This window comes from Megalobrama amblycephala, linkage group LG20, assembly GCF_018812025.1.
Source record: "Megalobrama amblycephala isolate DHTTF-2021 linkage group LG20, ASM1881202v1, whole genome shotgun sequence".
NCBI lineage: Eukaryota > Metazoa > Chordata > Actinopteri > Cypriniformes > Xenocyprididae > Megalobrama > Megalobrama amblycephala.
Window position 1 is genome coordinate 28,678,338 of NC_063063.1, and position 17,290 is coordinate 28,695,627.

Below are 17,290 nucleotides of genomic sequence, written 5' to 3' on the forward strand. Positions count from 1 at the left end.
CATATATGATACAATTTATATGGGGCATAACAGTACATGTATTCATCCCGGTACAGACGTCAAAGTTCGGTTCATGCAGTTAGACGACAGACACATTCAGGCAAATCCACAATCCAATCCAGAAGGGTGTGCATGCGGTAATGCAACGCTGTTTGCTAACTTAACTGCCATAACAGGAAAAAGTGCAGAAGAAGAAGAACACACATTTTTGGCTGCGTTCCACTCCACTTTTAGACATGCACTTGCAAACTGCTCTAAGCACTTCCCCTCGGGGGAATCCCTGCCGCCATTTTGAAGTGCGTTCCACTTCGTGAAATTAGACGAGGGAAGTTTATATGGACAAACCCTCACTCCCTCGATTTTGACAGAGGGAGCCAATCTACTTCATATGTACAGTTCAGGCTGCTCCATATACCACAATGCAACACGATTGTGACGTCACCGCTTATATCACATTTAATTTACCCCACCACAGACAACTCTATGTTAAATTTACTTATTTATTTATAATATCTAAAACAACCCAAACACACCTATATACATATAGAAGGCTGCATTAAACAGTGTCGTAAGGGAAAAAAATTGTAAATAATAAATCAACTCCATAGCAGATTCCAAGTGATCAAGGGCTTAGGACATTCCAATTCAGCCCATTGCAAGGGTTCCACCAGTAGTGGGCACTCATGCAAGCAATGACGTACATCCGAGTCAACGAGATGTTGTTAGCGAGGGAAGGGCATAAAAAAAAATGGAACACAGCCCTAGATATGCATGTAAACATCAATAAAACACCTTGAGAATAATATCTCACGTAGCATTACATTTACCTCAGGCAAGTCATTCAGTGTCCACAGCATGTTAGTTCACTTAAGAAATGAGTATTTCACTAAATATATGCACTATATTAGCTTATATATTCATTACATTTACTTGTTAGTAATTAACCTTAATTACATTAACCTGTTAGTAATGTCTTAAAGGGATAGTTCACCCAAAAATGAAAATTTGATGTTTATCTGCTTACCCCCAGCGCATCCAAGATGTAGGTGACTTTGTTTCTTCAGTAGAACACAAATGATGATTTTTAACTCCAACCGCTGCCGTCTGTCAGCCGTATAATGCGTGTCAATGGGAACTCTGTCAATAAGAGGAAAAAAAAAACTTGCATAGACAAATCCAAATTAAACCCTGTGGCTCATGACGCCACATTGATGTCCTAAGACACGAAACGATTGGTTTGTGTGAGAAACTGAAAAGTATTTGTCATTTTTTACCTCTAAAACACCACTATGTCCAACTGCGTTCAGCATTCGCTTAGTGAGGTCTGATCGCGCTCTGACAATGGCAGTGATGTCTCGCGCTTATACTTGAATGCTTATACTTCTATTGCAATGGTGTAAAAAAAAAAAAAACACTCCTTTTGTAGTAAAACAAATGAAAAAGTGAACAAACGAACAAATAGACATTCTTTTGCGGTTTAATAATTCAGAATAATTCATAATAATTCATTAGAAGGTATATTATTTAATTATTGCAATCAGAACAATGTTTATCTGCACAAAAAAACGATGAGGAACTTAATTAGGGCAATTGCATTGAACTTAACACAAAAAATACTATATATATATATATATAAAAAAAAAAAACTAGAAAATACGCTAATTCATATAGTGAATTCACATGTTAATGTTCACTATATTGAAATACATTTTTGACACACAAAAAAACAAAACATAAATGAATCTCTGTACAGGGACTCAACAGTTCAGAGATACCAAGCTAAAAAGCTACTCTGTTTGGAAAACAGCTGAGCTACTAAAAAATGTAGTAAAGTTAGTAGCATCCCTACTTTTAGATTGTTACTCCCAACACTGATGGGAACACAGCAGTTGTATGGAAAGAGAATACATGTTTGAACTATGGAGCTGGTCCCTGCATCTGAGAGTTTGAAGTCTGGCTTCAGACTCTTAACAAGCGAGGAACGGCAGTCCAGTCGTGCCTCTTAATTTGGAACTGGATATCCCCAGGCCCCAGTGAATGTGGGCTTCAGAATTGGGAGCAGAGCGATTGAAATGTGGTGGAAGGGAAGCCTGGTCTATCTGCAGAATCTAAAACATCCAGGGCTGAGCCAGAAATCTGGGCTACCTACATCCAGTGCATTAGGGATAACGTCCAATTCCAAAGTGCATAAATTCATTTTAATGATGGCTTTGCTGGGAAGTGATTTGATCATGACGTGCATATTTTGGAGGTGAGGGCACATGGCAGGAACCGGATTAAGGGAAGGTTGTTTTTTTGGCCTATATCTGTACAGAAGGAGCAAAGCAGATTAGAGGATATAAAACATATCCTTTTAAAAAATATAATAAAGATGATTTAGACAAGTTATTTAACCTGTTGATCTCAAGCATAGGCCTGGCTTGATTTATTCAGAATGATGGAAATTTAACTACTTTATTTGTAGCCAATGCCTCAAACTTCTTTTAGGTTATGAAGATGGCTAAAGGATAGAAGAAGAAAAAAAAAATCAGAAATGATTTATTTGATCTATGAATTGTTTCTCCTTGGCGGCAATGACACTAAATGGAGAATAAGTTGAGAAGCATCCTCCTTTTCAGATGAAATAAATAAATAAATAAATAATGATTTCATTTAATATAATTTTCCAATTTCCCCCTATATAGTGCTTCAGAAGAGATGTTTTATACTGTAGACAGATTTGCCACAATATTAATCTGGAAACAGAAGATATTAATATGATCTGCTATCCATTCATAGTGCCTTTATAGTGCTAAAATCGTCCTGTCAACAATTGTCTCATTTTTTTTCATTTTTATTTCCCCTGAGGACTTTAAGAGTTAAAACATAACAGAAAAGTCCATTCATTTTCCTTGGCTTTTCAAATAATCCATAAAAACATACAATTTACAAATTATATCTCATTAATGTCTCTGTTGTGTCTCCTAGACAGAAATAAAAATATAGAACTTTGCTGCTTTTCAGATGGAAAAAAAAAAGCTCTCAGTAATCTCAGGTGTTTGAGTTTCGGATATCTCAAACTGTCCTCAGATATGCCATGATGCCACAATCAAAATCTATATATTTCAATATTAATTTTTTGATATTTAGGAGAAATATCTGAGTCGATACCTACATGAAATACAGCTACAAACTTCAGTAAGTTTCCTGAGCCTTGAAAGAGCAGCCTCTGAGCAATAAATCTTTCCTTTGGCTGTCTGTCTCACTCTTTCTCACATGGTCTGTTTCTCCTCAGAAGTCTTCGTATAATTTCTCCTTACCACTGTACACTGACTTTAACATGTTAGGACTTCAAAAGCACAATGGCAGGGGCCTATAGTTATGGAGAGAATTATCAAGGAAATAGTAAGAATTTGAAGGAGGAGAAACGTAATTGGCAGGTTTTTACCTCCTTGACTTGCTAGCGAGTATCAGACAGACGGTCTGGATAAAAAGAAGTCTTGTAATAAGTAATGCTGATGTTCAGATGGTCTCTCATCTTTGTGATTAAACACAGGCACAGGAGTGTGTGAGAGAGAACCGCTCATTAACTGACAGGTTTAAAGGGAAACACACCTCACACACACTAAAACATGCAAAAGAACGGAGTAATGAGGAGGTCTTGATGAAATACAGCTAGGAACAAATCTTTACCAGCCGACGTGGGTGACATGCCATTGCCACCCTCAGTTAGCCTCATATGAGTGCTATGACTACGTTTATATAACGCTGTTACCATGATGTACATTTATGAAATTATGATATATGCCATACTGCTCACCCCTTTTTGATAGACCACTGTCAAATATGTGATTGAAAAAATGGAAAATGTTATTAGATGTTTGACCTAATTGTATTTTTTATTTCATTTTTTTACCCAAAAACAATGTCATTCCTGCTGCAGAACCTTTGTCTTTGTAACTTTCAAAACTGAATGCACTAAATATTTGTTCAAACTTATATTGAGGAAAACTTTTCCACACAATTAAAGTTTGTACATCAAGAGACAAGTCCATTCAAGCAAACAATGTTTTGTTGAACAAAGTTAGGGCTGCACACGTTACATCAAAATATCACAAATGTAAATATGCAACGGCACAAATGCAATGGCTTGCGATAACGGCATGATTTTAAAACTCCAAGATTACAAAAAGTCAAAGTTTTAGGTTGATGCAGACAGCAGAGAGTAGACTGGACACATGTGACATGCTTAATGCTATTAAATGCAATAAGCGAAGTACTTATGCACACAGAAAGCCGCCTCTCAGACAGCGTGTGATCCCAAATTCATTTCTCTTCCACAGCTTATATGGCCAAATCCACACAAAATTATGTCAATCTGCCCATTTTGGTGAGTATTCACATAAACACAGTCATTTATGTCTTAAGTGGACTAAACAGTTGAGAAAGAAAGCGAATGTGTAACAATTTATATTGGATCCGTATAGCTCTTAAAGTGACAGCAGACTAAGAAACCCGCTTCCGTCTGTGTGCTTAAAGGGATAGTTCACCCAAAAAATTTAATTTCTGTCATTATTTACTCACCCTCAAGTTGTTCCAAACCTGTATGAATTTCTTTATTTCTGATGAACACAAAAGAAAATATTTTGAAGAATGCTGGTAATCAAACAGTTGCCTGTAGCCATTGACTTCCGTAGTATTTTTTACGGTTACCGTCAACTGTACCTATCCATGGGTTTCATGTGACGTCACTGTATTTTATCGCCGCCATTTTTGTGTCCGGTCACAGCTGCGCGCTCTGTTTAAGTCTATGGCGACAGCAGCTACAACTACCAGAGGAAGGCCAACAAAACACTCTCAGAAGGTTCACAACAAATTTACAATATGTCTGGGATATGTGGTGCTGTTAGCCGTTTTAACAGTCGTCAGAACTACAAATTTATTTGATTCCAAAGTAGTTAGATCGGCGGAATTATTGGCTTCATTCAGAAAGGACCACACCACTGGCAGCCAAACAGCAACGCACAACATTAATAACTGCTGGGACTGTCATTTACATAAGATTATAATTGTATACAATATTGTATTACAATATTGTGAATTCTAGTTGCTGTGTTTCGGCGTGTTATTACAGGATGAACAAATTCACGACACGAGCTGACTACATTACTTTGTTCAAGTACATGCGTGCATGATTTTGTGCAAATATAAGTTGTAATTTTATGTCTATCTTGTATAAATATATATGAATTACCCTATGTAGGATGTGTTCCTTTGAGTTAACCTTCTAGCAAAGTGCTTCATTTTACGGGTGTTCATTCAGCGCGTGCAGCTCAAATAATACTGTTATCAAAATGAGATGATTTGAGAAAAAAATCTGTTATTGTTCGTGATCCTTATTAATCAAACCATGTGTTGCTGAATATAATACGAGAACAATATAAGAGCTAGTTATTAAAAATAATGCATTCATTTTTTTTTAAAAACATGAAAGTTTTAATATTACTGTAAACATTTTAATGACTTAATCGTTGCTGTTTGAGCTGCACACGCTTAAGTTGAAGAGAATAAAAACACATCAACTGAAAGTTAATTAACTCAACGGAACACATCCTATATAAAATAATTCAGATATTTATACAAAATGAAAATAATACTACAACTAGTATTTGCACAAAATCACGCATATATGAACTTGAAGTAACGTCATGGAACTCCGAAACACAGCAAATAAGCCCAAATAATTCACAACGTTATGTATATACGATTATAATATAATTTATAAGAAGACAGTCCCAATCATATTAATGTTTTGCCTTACTTTCAGCTCTGTGGGTTATTTACCTCAACGAAACACATTCTTCATGAGAATAATCAGATATTTATACTTCATAAAATTAATATTACAAGTTTTATCTGAACAAAATGACGCGAATGCACAAGTGAAGTTTGAACAAGTTATGTAATCAATGTTTAACTCCAGTAGACGCCCTCTTCCCACAACAACACGCTGAAACAACAACATAGAGAATTCACAACATTTTATTACAAAAGTGTTCTCGTTATAAAGTTATGTAAATGACAGTCCCAGCAGTTATTAATGTTGTGCGTTGCTGTTTGGCTGCCAGTGGTGTGGTCCTTTCTGAATGAAGCCAATAATTCCGCCGATCTAACTCCTTTGGAATCAAATAAATTTGTAGTTCTGACGACTGTTAAAACGGCTAACAGCACCATATATCCCAGACATATTGTAAATTTGTTGTGAACCTTCTGAGAGTGTTTTGTTGGCCTTCCTCTGGTAGTTGTAGCTGCTGTCACCATAGACTTAAACAGAGCGCGCAGCTGTGACCGGACACAAATATGGCGGCGGGCATAGCGGAAGTGACGTCTTTGAAACCCATGGATTGTTTGCAATGTTGCTTTTCCTCCAAAGTGACATCACTTCCTGGATATTGATATCACAAGGAAGTAGCTTTTGTCATTTAAAGGTATATCACAGAAGATTTAACAGATGGAAATTGATATTAAGGGCACTTGATAACCAACTCAGCTGAATCAGCTGATCACCAATTAAGACAATATTCCTAAGAAATCATGTTTTGTTTCAAACATTTAGTTTGGAAATGAAGAAATGCCTGGACCATTTCTTAATGAATGAACAGTTTTGCCAGTTAGTGCAAAATGTACTACATATTATACGACTTGTTTGTATTGTCAAAATGATTATTTAAAATGACTGAATCAATATTATGTTCAATGAAATTCCTTTAATGGTCCAGATCAGGTAGGAATAGCTCTGTAAGTTATTAATGCATACAGCGCTCATGAAACCAAAAAGGCAAAGGAAAGTGATTTAGGAAACACTCAACAAATCACGTTCCTCCACTGGTTTCTATTTAGCTGAAATAGAGCTGGGAGTTGTGGTATCATGGTAATTCTGCACTCAATATAAAAATGCTTGGTTTTCAACTGCACTGCAGATTTGAGTTATCCATCAGGCCTCAAAACAGAACAAACTCGCTGTCACAACATGCAGACGTACTTCCCAATGAGGGACTCTGACCGCTGCGGTCAGGTTTTTTCTGTGACGTGCTGAGTTATGATTGTTCTCAACAAGCCATTTTTCTCTCCTGCGTTCCACGGCAACCATCACAAACTACCCGCCGTGTCGCCGTCAACAACAAAGCTTGGGGAAGGAATGATGTGTAGCTATTTGTTTTGCAAGGAAATGAAATATTTATCGTCAGCGAACACCTACCAGGAACAGAGAGCGGACAGGCAAAGGCTCATCTCTGGACCCTGTGGCAGTACGTCTCCTTTGGGGCAGAGAGATGGGCCTTGTTCCTGCTGGGATCTACCTCCACTTTTCAGTCTGGATTTCAAAGGCTCCAAAAACTGCAAAGAAAAAGGTTCTGATGTCCCAGGAAGAGAAACAGAATGAGACACAGGGGTCGGCTCAGTGGTTCTGGTGTCGAGTCAATTACCATCTGGGCCAAACGGCTGATCTCTGCTCAAAATCAACACCTCATAACAGCCGCTGTCCAGCTCAGTTCTAGAGTCGTGCTGTGCCATATTAATTCATGCAAAGCCATTTCATTTAATCGTCTTACATGTATACAGTACACATGCTCAGAGTACTGTTTAAAAGTTTGGGGTCGATAAGATTTTTGTTTTTTAATGATGTTGAAAGAAGTCTCTTATGCCCAAAAATGCATTTATTTGATCAAAAATACATTATTATTTTAAATGAAAAAAAACTTTGAATTTTTTCTTATTTATATAATTTAATTATATATAATTTCATATAATTTATTCCCGAGATTACTCCATTACTCCAGACTTTAGTATCACAATCCTTCAGAAATCATTCTAATACGCCGATTTGGTGCTCAAGATGCAGTTAGATTGCAAACACTTGTGTATAATGTGTGTGTGTGTGTGTATATATATATATATATATATATATATATATATATATATATATATATATATATATATATATATATATATATAATTACCACTGTAAGAGCCAGCGGCAAATCCCCGAAGCACTGGCCGAGATTAAGCTGTTCTCGGCGGGTACACGAGCACTGAACAGCCTCTGACAGCCTGGAGCTTGTAAAATAGGCGCTATGATTAAATATGAGTCACATATTTCAGGTCTAAACAACTACATTATTGCCTAAAAAACTCTTAAAACTACAGTTTGTGGTACAACAAGTGTAGTATTTGCAAAAAAATACAGTGGATTTGCTCGGCCGCCATGACAGGTTGCTTCAAATGGAGTGATACAAACGGTGAAACGGTAGGAGTGCTGTTATCACTAGAATATCACACAGCTCTCAGCAAATCAGATTCGAGAACCAGAAAGAACTGTTGTGTGTATATTATATATATATACACACACACACACACACACACACACATATACATGCATTTATTGGTTTTGAATTGCCAGTTCCCATCCCTAATGATAACTTGATCAATTGCCAAAATTATGCAAAATGCAAAATGCAAAAAAAAAAAAAAACCTTTACATCATTAATATGCTGTTATAATAGACCTTATTCACAGCAGCGCCATCTTTGATTTTTAACAGGAATGAAAGCAAGGCTGTGAGGGATGGACATACATCTCCTCAGTGGGTTGTACTGTTATTTAATATGTTTTTGGATTGTTCTGCTGACGAAACACTGCAAAAATAGCTTTCCAAGAAATTTCAGTAGACAAAAAACTCCAGACAACATGAGCTGTGGAAAATTATAAGTGATCTAAGAGCTTTATACAACTTTTTTACAGTGGATGCCATTGAAAAGTGAGAAGTCTATCCCTCACAGCCTCGCTTTCATACCTGTCCCGACGCTGCTCTGAATAAGGCCTATGGGCTTCAATTATTTAAAAACATTTTCTTTTAAAAGAAAAGGAAAACGCAAGACTGATGTGCCAAGTGAAAGCAATAGAGGATTTCTGAAGGAGAGAAGATGAACTAGAGTACTTTAAATTTGACATGTGGATCCCACAAACACACTTTTGTGGGTTTACCAATTGAGATGCTTCTGTAACAGTGTTCTGAAGGGAGCATGCATCTTTTAAAACCCATCTAGACCGCTGCAGACAGAATGATCCAAGGCAAATACACTACTATTCATTTTTGAGACTGTCACTGGATCCATCTTTCCATATGACATGCAAGCATTAGCGCAGGTACGGCCTTCAAAAAAATACAGCATTAATACACATTTTGATCTGGTTTTGGGCTCTCGGAAGGTCTGGGTCAGGCCAATGTAAGCAGCTCTGGGTAAATCTGTATGTCAGAGCGGCCGTGTAAGTCCAAGGCCACAGAACTGACATTTGACGTACGTTTAGAGATTTGTACGGGCTTCTGGTCCGTTGAGGTGCGGCCCAGGACTGCTTCCCATTGGTGGCTTGACCCTGCTGCTCTGCCTGGTGTTAAGACATGAACCAGAGTTTGGGGTCTGGACCCCTGAGTGTCAGAGGAACCCCCCAACGCCACACCGCTTACACACACACACACCTCTGGAGGAAAAAGTGTTAGCATACTTATAAATCATTCAGAATATCAGCCTTGAGGTGTTGAATAAGAGATTTAAACTTTTCTCCTATGTAAATGACGATCTTAGAATAGACTATTTGTCTAAAATATTAGACAAGCAGCTCTTTTCTATAAGATACGTTCATTTTATTGTGTAACATGTCGGTGTTGGGGAAGCTACTTTTAAAAGTGACATGTTGCATTATTGATATTTGATAATTGAAAGCAATGTGAATATATTTTGCATTAAAACGTAGACTATAAATGCTGGGTTAAAAACAACCCAAGTTGGGTTGAAAATGGACAAAACCAGCAATCGGGTTAAATGTTTGCCCAACCTGCTGGGTAGTTTTATTTAACTCAACTATTGTTTAAAAATTACTGTATTGCTTGCTTAAAATGAACCCAAAATATGTTAGAAATGATCATTTATTAATATGTTTAATGAATAATATTCAAACAATAAACATTTATTAATTTGCTTATTAAATGTTCACCTTTTGATTATTATTGTTGCCTCTAGTAATTCTGTGTCTGATTATTAATTACCAACCTATTATTAATCCCCAACCTATTGTGGGTTAATTTTAAAGCAGACATATAGTAATTTTTAAACAATAGTTGGGTTAAATAAAACTGCCCAGCATGTTGGGCAAACATTTAACCCAACCGCTGGGTTAAAACAACACAATTGCTTGGTTTGTCCATTTTCAACCCAAGGTCAAAACTTATTTCGAAAAAATATTCAAGTGAAATTATTACTAGTTGTAATGTGTAACCAACACAAGGGATGGTAAAATAAATACGATATATTAATCACACCTATTTAGATTCAAGTCATGAACTATCACAAGTAGTCCCAAAAGGGTTCAGCTGAAACGGTTGCAGTTTTACAGTCCTTTCGACCATGTCATTGACCCCTCATTAATGGCCAGTGTTTCAGTGAGGCTTCTAGAGCTGTGGCGAGCAGTGGTGGGACGTCTGGTTCTGGTTAGCCAAATTCATTGTCCAGCGAGGATCATGAAAGTTAGACCAGAAGTGGGCGTCGGGTAAAAAGCAGCTGCTATCCCCAGACCTACAGGAAACGTCTGTGGGTGTTAACCTTGTCAGAAACTGTTGGCCTGCATGCCGTCTCTCCAACCTCTGCCAAACAGCAGGTAGAGGAGAGAACTGTAAAAGTCATTCTGCTCTCAGAGATGGACTCAGTGCCTCTAATAGGCCAGAATAAAACATAAGCACCTTATTAAGACCAGCTTCATTACATAGGCCTGCTTTTTATGACTGGACTGATGTGATCGCAATTACTGCTCGAATCCGAGAACACCTGGAAGCGTCGGGTAGGAGGAGGGCGAAACAGCGGTTAGAGCTTTCTGAGGCTTGTTTAGTTTCAGTTTTATGGCTTTTAAAGAGAGGAGACCTGACGTTAACCTCCAGCAAGTACATGCTATTGATGTGAAGCAGCTTGGAGAAGCCACACAAGAAATGTGTGAAAACTCACATTTCTCGCTTTCCAGATTGCCTTTTTCGCTCGACCCAAGTAAGGTCTTCAAGCTCAACTAGAGGAAAGCCTGGCAAATTAATATGTTTACACTTCATCATTGCATTTATTCTTAAGATGAGCAGACACAAGAATATCATACCAGATGGATTTTCTTTGAGCGATTATCTGATCCAAGGGTGTCAGTTTCAAATCAAATAGCCAATAGCTAATTGGTATTGATTTAAAATGCTTAAAGACATTTACTATAAAAAATCTTTTTATTTAATTGAAATAGGGATAAAAGAAAATATAATAAATATTAGATGAAAAACTTTTCATCTACTTTTCATCATAGAGAGAGATAGACTAAAACTAAAGCCAATTAAAAATATTAATAAATAAATATAATACTAAATAATACTAGCAGCCAATTTGATTAATTTGAGTTTCAATGCAATAGCGTGTTATTTTTAATCTTTTCTGAACTCTAAAAAATGCTGGGTTAAAAACAACTCAAGCTGGGTTAAATATGGACAAACCTAGTGCTTGGGTTAAATGTTTGCCCAATGTGCTGGACAGTTTTACTTAACCCAACTATTGTTTAAAAATTACTATGGCTGGCTTAAAATGAACCCAAAATAGGTTAGAAATTAAAAAGCAGACCCATAATTACTAGAGGCAACAATAATAAAACAACCCATTCAATGGGTTAAAACAACCCAATTGCTTGGTTTGTCCATTTTCAAACCAACTTGGATTGTTTTTCACCCAGCATTTTTCTTAGAGTGTTCAGAAACATATTGATCTAAACCAAAAAATAAATAAATAATAAATCATATAATCTGATGATTATCTTAGTGTTGCTCTACTCGATCAACAGGAACACAAACATTGCGAAAAAAGGAATAAATAAACAACAACAAATGTATATGTAAAAAATGATCATGTCCTACTGTAAAAGTTCAAGGGCAAAAAAACAACAAAAACAAATCGTGATGCAGAGGTGTAGAGTGTGTGTGTGCGTGCATGTGTGTGTGAGTAAAAAGTGAATAAACAACATGCCTGTACTCTATTCGATCTGTTTAAGCCATTATAAAGCATGAATGCTAAACCCATTAGAGAGAGAGAGGCAGAAAAGAATAATTGTGCTTCTATTCAGGCCCGTGATGGTTCGTCCCTCTCCAACATCAAAGTGATCATGATTGAGTCAGTCTCATCGTGGCGTTTTTCCCCCTGTCGATAAATCTACCTGGAGAAGTTCTTTTGAATTCGCGTGTATTTGATCTCGTATGCAGGCGACACATGTCACTGTAGGTTTCTCCCATAGTTCATAGTCTTTCATAGCCTGCCATGTGGGCAAAACTTGATTTCTTTTGGCACCAGGGCAAAACAGCTAGTGCAAATTTCAATAGCGGTGTAGCTTTAGCATGCAGCGTAGCTGCTGGAAACCCCATTTGTTTTTCAGGACAACTGTACAGTAATCCAAACCGACTCTCTCTCAGCACAATACGACCAGCCGCCCCACAGTGCTCAAAGCACCATCATGCAGACATGCAGATATTGTTAAGTGCGTGTTTGCACAACTTTTTTGTAGTGCTTTATACTTATTTGTCTTTGCATTTTATAAAATAAGCTTCTGATTGCATCAGAATAAAGATGCTAAAAGGGAATTCTCTAAGAATGAATTAGTAAAGCATAAGCAGAATGCATTTCTGTCTAAACTAATGCAACAATTTAGAATGTGTTAGATTCAATACAAAAAATGATTATGATATTTTAAAGGTACCTAATTTTGTTTCGGAGGTCTCCTAGGTTTCACTTTATTTCGATGGTCCACTTTGACATTCCAACTCAGAATATACAGAATATTGCAAATCACCTCATTTCTCAAAGAGTCTGAAAACGGTTTGTTCTCTAAACCCCTCCTTTCTGAGAGTCTACTCTGCTCTGATTGGTCAGATGGCCCAGTCTGTTGTGATTGGTGAGTGTCAGAAACAAAACGCTTATTACCATATCTGAATTTCAGCTCTGGAGGAATCGCAGCGCTGAAAACAGCATCTTCTCAACATGGCGACAACACAAACCAAACTCTTCCAGTCTCAGCTACAACTACAGTGTTTGAGGGTCAAAGTAGACATTCGCAGGCAGCCGATGAAGACCACAGGCTGGCATTATGCAAATTTGTTGCATTGTTGCGTATGTATGTAACAGGAAGTGAGACTGGAATTCAGAAACAATTCAATTCTCTCTTTCTGAGACAATAACTTTATTTGTCGTGCACTTTGATCTTTAAAACATTGCAGAGCTTTTAAATTCATAATAGGGGCACTTTAATATTCAGAGTACATTGGATTTGTTCTACTTGTTAATATATCATTCATATATTGTGCAATTATTCATATAGGACAGGTTAAGTGTTCTGTCTTCAAAAGCTGAAAAGAGTGCATATACAATTATTATTTGCGTAGAGTCTTGATCACATGCGTCTGTTATTTGCATTCATGTGTAGATTCATTATGCGGCAGCGAGACTCTAAATGAAACCTTCATCACAATTCACTGAGGACAACAGCAGTCTGCTTATGTGGACTGTCACACGGGTGACAGCACGTCAGGATGGATTGACAGCTATAATTACACATATCACTCAAGCCACAACACCTGAAATTAAGCAGACACTTAGTAATGAGCAATCTGGACCCGATCCTGTTCTGACAATTCATTTCGCTGCCGTGGCAGTTTTAACCAAAAGAAAAAAGTGTCATTCAATGCAAAACTGACAGTTACCAAACATTCAGAGATGCTTTTAGGAACAATAAAACGTCAGAAATGACAACAAATGTGATTTATGCTAATTGCTTACTTTTCATAATAATAGAAAATGTTTAGGAGTGAAAAAGTATTAAATATTAATAACATCAAAGTTTTGGGTCAGAAAGATTTTAATAGAAATAAATTATTATTCTTATTCAGCAAGAATGCATTAAATTGATCAAAAGTGAATGTAAATGCACTTGTAATATTACAAAAGTCTTCTCTTTCGAATAAATGTTGCTCTTTTCAACTTTATATTCCTCAAAAATCCTGAAAATAAATATAATGATTTCAATAAAAAATATTAAGCAGCATAACTGTTTTCTATGGAAGAGGATTAGGGCCAGGCAATAATAAAAAAATAAAACCATCTCGAGATTAAAGTTGTTAAATTTCGAGAAAAAAACTCATTAAATTTCGAGAAAAAAGTCTAAATAAAATGTTGAGAATAAGCTCATTAAATTACGAGAAAAAACTCGTTAAATTATGAGAACAAATTAGTAATTAAATGACTTTATTCTCAACATTTTATCTTGACTTTTTTCTCGAAATTTAACAACATTTTTCTCATAATTTAACAAATTTGTTCTCGTAATTTAACGAGTTTTTTCTCGTAATTTAATTACTTTATTCTCAACGTTTTATCTCGACTTTTTTCTTGAAATTTAACGAGTCTTTTCTCGTAATTTAATGAGTTTATTCTCAACATTTTATCTCGAACTTTTTTTCGATATTTAATGATTTTTTTCTCGCAATTTAACGAGTTTATTCTCAACATTTTATTTCGACTTTTTTCTCGAAATTTAACAAATTTAATCTCGAGATGGTTTTATTTTTTTTATTATTGCTTGGCCCTAATCCTCTTCCGTAGTTTTCAACATTGATAATAATAAGAAATGTTTCTTTCTTTCTTTCTTTTTTAAGTTATATTTATGGGCTTTTTGTGCCTTTATTCGGAGAGGACAGTAGAGAGCAGACAAGAAAACACTGGGTGGACAGAGGGGGCGGATCGACAAAGGACCTCGAGACGAGAATCATACTCGGTCACACATTTACTCCATATGTCGGCACACTAACCACTAGGCTATCGGCACTGACATAAGAAATGTTTCTTGAGCAGCAAATCAGCATGATTTCTGAAAGGTCACATGACACTGAAGACTGATGCTGAAAATGTATTTGTATTTTGTATGAAAGCTTGCCCTAATTTTTGATATTTTTTTTCTCTTCCTCTTCCCTTGCCATTGATGGAATTTTCCATCAATTATGAGACAACGCTTTCCCGCCATTGACTTTTTTTGAATTTCCTGGCTTTCCGTGATTTCACTGTTATACGATAGGGGGCGCTGTTATGCAACTTCTGAAATAGAAGCTCTGGATCAAAACACAAGCAAAAAAAGAGCAGAAACAAGCAATAAAATCACTGCTTATGCACAGTGTAGTCTTTGAAGAAAAAAAGAAAATGTGATTTTCTCAGCTTTTTGTTCAAAATGATTGTATTTGTATTTTGTATTTAAGACTTTCAAAAACAAAATATCATGAGAAATGTTTACTGGAGAAAAAGTGTAAAAACTAGCCCTATTTTTTCTGTATAAACGGCACATTCATCAAACAGCAAAAAAGTACTCAGCAGGCCAGCTTTGCCCTTTTCAACAAATCAAATATATTTGAATATGTTAAAAAAGGTCCCTAACAGGAACCTCTAATAGATCAGTGTCCTTAAGACAAAATATATATATATATAAGACAAATTATTCACGAAAGCTGGGGGGATATTCAGACAGACAGAAACGGGGTCGAGGGAGACTCAAGTTCTCTAAGCCTACTCTACTGCTGGGTATTAACCAATCAAAGATAGGTTTTCTCTTCCTCTTCTGTCTCTCCCTACCATTTTTGGCCCGAAAAGGCTGCAGGCTCGAAAATAATCGTAATGAACAATTCAAAAAGAACAATAATGAGCCTTTTATATTCTCTGGCTAAAAAGATTGTAATAATCAGGATAATTATGTTATATTTCTCCAGGTCATCCCTCATTAAGATCAGAGGCGCGAGCTGTGAAACAGCTCAGTGTTAATTTGGTGTCCTCTTTGTAAGAACAAAGTCGTCCTGCGGTCAGGTTAGTCAGAGGACAATCAAACCCAGGCGATGATGATGATGTGGTGAAACCATCCCTGTAGGCGGGCACCATCAGGAGCCATGACAGAGAGACAGAAAAAAGACACGCTGAATGAGAAACGGCCGTGAAAATGGAGTGAAGAGCCTGGCGATGCGTCAGAGTGGCAGTGCTAGAGATAACCCAACATAATCAGTCATGTCTTTACAAGCAACAAAGTCACGGCAGACGTTACGACAAAATTAGCCGTGATGGCAGAGGAACGATGGTGGTTATGCAATGCTTTTTATGTAAGATTACATGCTGATGGATGAACTGATCTAATTCTAGTCAGTGAAACTAATTGCTGTGAAATTTTAAAGCCTCTGATGATAATGGACTGATCTTTTTGCATTTAAAAAACATTTCTGGCTATTATTATTATTAATTCAAATGATTAATTAGTCGTTTTGGTAACACGTTATTTTGATGGTCCACCAACAGACATTGTACTGACTATAAGTAACTTTGCAAGCACATGTCAACTTATTCTACTAACCCTATATACCCCTAAAAGTCTACTAATACTCAGCTAATACTCTAATGAGATGTACGTGCAATGTTATGTATATTCAACAGAATATCTAAAGGGGACCATCAAAATAAAGTGTAATCATAGTTTTTTTTTTTTTTTTTTTGGCAAAGGCAAGCATTACACTTACATTAAACTGGATGGGTTGAATGAAGTGGACGAATTCCAAGAATGGGTTACCATACTTGGCCTTCACATGTCACTTTCACTTCACTTTAAAGGAGGAGCCCAAACCAAAATGACACCAGAACATCAGTGTATACTTTTTTTTAACTTGGGCCAGTAAACAACTACCAAGCAAAGCCCTAGCAACCACACATAATACCCTAGCAACATGATAGATAAACGCTAAAAGCATTCAGAACACTGTAGTAACTGCATAACAACATTGGTAATCTCCCACGTCATTCTAGCTGTCATGGTGGTAAGTTATTTGTTATATATTTGTGCTATGTAAACATAAATCCATCCAAAAGATGCTCAAGAGGCCTACTGTTTTTGTTGTTACCTCATCAATCAAATGCGATTTTGCTAGCTTCTATTTGAAAATAAACACACTGACTAACTTAACATTTAACTTACCATTCATGCTTAAAGAAACATTTGAAAGTCATCAAAATGTTTGTCCAAAAGTATTTACTCACCCTCTTTTAAGTAGAATTTAAGTAGAATCCTTAACTCTTTCCCCACCACTGACGGAATTTTCCATCATTTATGAGACAACGCTTTCCCGCCATTGACTTTTTTCCCATGTTTTCTCTGTGATACGGTAGGGGGCGCT